The sequence below is a fragment of the Globicephala melas genome, chromosome 6 (assembly GCF_963455315.2).
Source record: "Globicephala melas chromosome 6, mGloMel1.2, whole genome shotgun sequence".
NCBI classification, from domain to species: Eukaryota; Metazoa; Chordata; class Mammalia; order Artiodactyla; family Delphinidae; genus Globicephala; species Globicephala melas.
In genome coordinates, this window is record NC_083319.1 from 28,577,655 (window position 1) to 28,580,890 (window position 3,236).

General features: G+C 37.6%; 1 pseudogene; it reads left to right on the plus strand.

The window, feature by feature from the left end:
• The first annotated feature begins 1,097 nt into the window (after positions 1-1,097).
• Positions 1,098-2,144, plus strand: LOC115854642 (olfactory receptor 13C4-like; annotated as a pseudogene).
• The last annotated feature ends 1,092 nt before the right edge of the window (positions 2,145-3,236 follow it).

Genomic DNA, 3,236 nt, shown 5'->3' on the forward strand with positions numbered 1-3,236 from the left:
GCAATTACAGCTGTGATATGTTATTCAGCATACTTCGGGAGTTTATTAGAAATGCAGAGTTACAGGGCCTGCACCAGACTTAGTAAAAGAAAATCTACATCTTAACAAGATACCCAGGAAGTTTATATACATATGAAGAATTTGAAAGACTGAAATAATTGATTCTTCATAAATGCACCAAGGCAAAAAATTCTGGGTAGTTCTTGGTGGGAAAACATGGTATAATAACTTTTGGTGTTGTAGCCCAAAGAGCTCTAGACTTCATTGGCAAAGATCTGAGCTTCAAGCTCCACTGTTTACTTATAGGCTGGATTACTTTGGCCATATTCTGTCTTTCACATTTGAAAAAAAAATAGAGATAATGAGAAGATTCATTTTTTTTGTAAAGTATAAAGTGCTACACACACATACATAGATATATATTTAAGCATTATTACTGTTTTCTCAGGTTCACTTAAATAAATAAATTACGAAGAATAACTTTGAAGCCACAGAATAAAACAAAAGAAGAGAGACTATTTTTCTTCAAAGTTCTCCACTGTATACTTGCAGAGTTAGTTTACACAGTGGTCTTGTAATGGGAAAGACTACGAGATCAACAACTAACTAGACCTTTGAACAAATGTTAAATTGCTGTGTATGTGGTTCAGTTTACTATGATAATATGTCTGCCCTATAAAAATACGCAATTTAACAGACTGGATGGAGATCCAGGGTGTCAGGCAGACAAACAAAAATGCATAAAATCGAACTTGCTTTAAAATTTTCAAATTTCTGTTAAACACTGAATCAAAATTCCAGTCCTAGTTGAGTTGTCTTTTGCCTTCCCCACCACTCTGTCACTGAGCCTGACTAAATGAAGTCAGGTTTGTCATCTGAAATATTCTAAGGCTTTTAAAAAACTCAACTTAGGGTGTCTTCAACAGTGGGGAAGGTTGCTTCTGAATTTGCGTCTGATCCTAGGTAGATCTTCAAACATTAGACACAGGGCATTGAAATCTCAATTTCCCAGTATCATTGTATTCTAGGCGCAGACATTCTTGAAGATAACTGAAAGAGCTTCAAAGAAAACATTCTTTCTACTTCACTCTAGAATAATGCCTATCCAAGAAATTTGTTACATTTGATGTTATTTGGCAGTGAAAATGTTTTATGTTGGTATTCCTTTGACATCCTGAAAGCTGGGACATGGATAGAGTAAATAAGACATTTGTGAAAGAATTCATTCTTCTGGGACTCTCTGGTTACCCCGAACTTGAAATTATTTTCTTTGCTCTAATTCTAGTTATGTACCTACTGATTATAATTGGCAATTGTGTTCTGATCATAGCAAGCATCTTTGATTCCCGTCTTCACACTCTCATGTACTTCTTCCTGCACAACCTCTCTTTTCTGGATATCTGCTATACATCCTCCTCTGTTCCCTCAACTTTGGTGAGCTTAATCTCAAAGAAAAGGAATATTTCCTTCTCTGGATGTGCAGTGCAAATGTTCTTAGGATTTGCAATGGGGTCAGAAGAGTGTTTCTTCCTTGGCATGATGGCTTTTGACCACTATGTGGCCATCTGTAACCCTCTGAGATACCCCGTCATCATGAGCAAGGTGGTGTATGTACTGATGGCTTCTGTGTCATGGTTGTCTGGCAGAATCAACTCAATTGTGCAAACATCTCTTGCCATGAGATTGCCTTTCTGTGGTAATAATATTATCAGTCATTTCTTATGTGAGATACTGGCCGTTCTCAAGCTAGCTTATGCTGATATATCCCTCAATATTGTTACCCAGCAGTGTCAAATATGGCTTTCCTGGTTCTTCCCCTGCTGGCCATTTATTTTCTCCTATATGTTCGTCCTATACACCGTCTCGAGAATGAACTCAGCCACAGGAAGATGCAAGGCCTTTTCCACCTGTTCAGTGCATTTGACGGTGGTAATTATGTTTTATGGTACCATCTTCTTTATGTATGCCAAACCGAAGTCTGAAGACTTCCTTGGACAAGACAATTTGCAAGTTAGAGAAGGACTTGTTTCCATGTTTTATGGGGTAGTGACCCCAATGCTAAATCCTGTAATCTATAGCTTGAGAGACAAGGATGTAAAAGCTGCTGTAAATATTTGCTGAGTCAGAAATCTGTGAACCAATAAGACCAAAGGGAAATGTGGGTGTTTAGTATATAAAGACTAGACGTGGCATCATTGGGCAATCATTGACAACCTTCTTTGGGGAAAGCAAAGTTATATAGAGAGATTTTTATTCTTTGTTTCCACTATCTCAGCTTAGCTACAATCCCTGAGAACAGTAGTCTGTTACAGACTCAGATTCCAATAGATTCTGATCCATATTTCACAAAGGCAGTCACTTTAGAATCTTATCCCTGGTGATATCTGAAATGAGTGTTTTTGGTGTACTGTCTGGCAACACAGTGGAAAATATCACACATACCCTTCACAAATAGTGAGGCAGGAGTATAAATTCTGTTCCATCACAAACCACTTAATATTGGGAAAATTATTCACTTTTTCTAAAATGTAGTTCTCTTATTTGAAAAAAGAGAGTAATTAAACACTGCTCTCAGTGTTATTGTAAAGATTAAGTTGTACAAAACACCTGGCATAGTGCCAATTCATATTAATTCCCTTTGTAGAGGATGTTGTTTGACTTTTTCTGTTGACCCAGAATTTAAGTATTGAAGTGGAGACTCCAAACTAAAGATAAATGACACCAAGTAGCACTTTTTATTTTTTAAGCTACCAATTGTTAGAGTCAGGCATCTCTCCCTTGTCTTCCTACTGGTATCAACCACCACTCTTCCTTGCCTCCTCTCCCCACATACCTATATAAAGTAAACATCAAGAAGGGGGAAGGTAGAATCAAAGGAGATTTATACATCATGGGAAGTGCTCAATGAATAGTGGGAAGTGTTTCACTACTGTTCCTATGAAAGAGTAGGAAGACTGTTCTTATCCAAGACAAGTAAGGTAGTGCTGCAAAACCTGTTGAGGTTTTGGGTGTCTACAAAGAAGAACTGACATCTGGCTTGATGAATAGTGGCTTGCTGAGCTTTTTCTCTCTAGGCTGTAGACTAGCAGAAGAGCTGCTCTAGAAGAGGGCTGGAGGATGGGTGTCTTAGGGCTGAAAATAACCAGAAAGTTTTTAGTTTGCCTGAAATATTTCTTTTGACTCTGAAAATCTGAAATTTATGACTGGGGAGAGAAATTCATTTCATCATATACTCC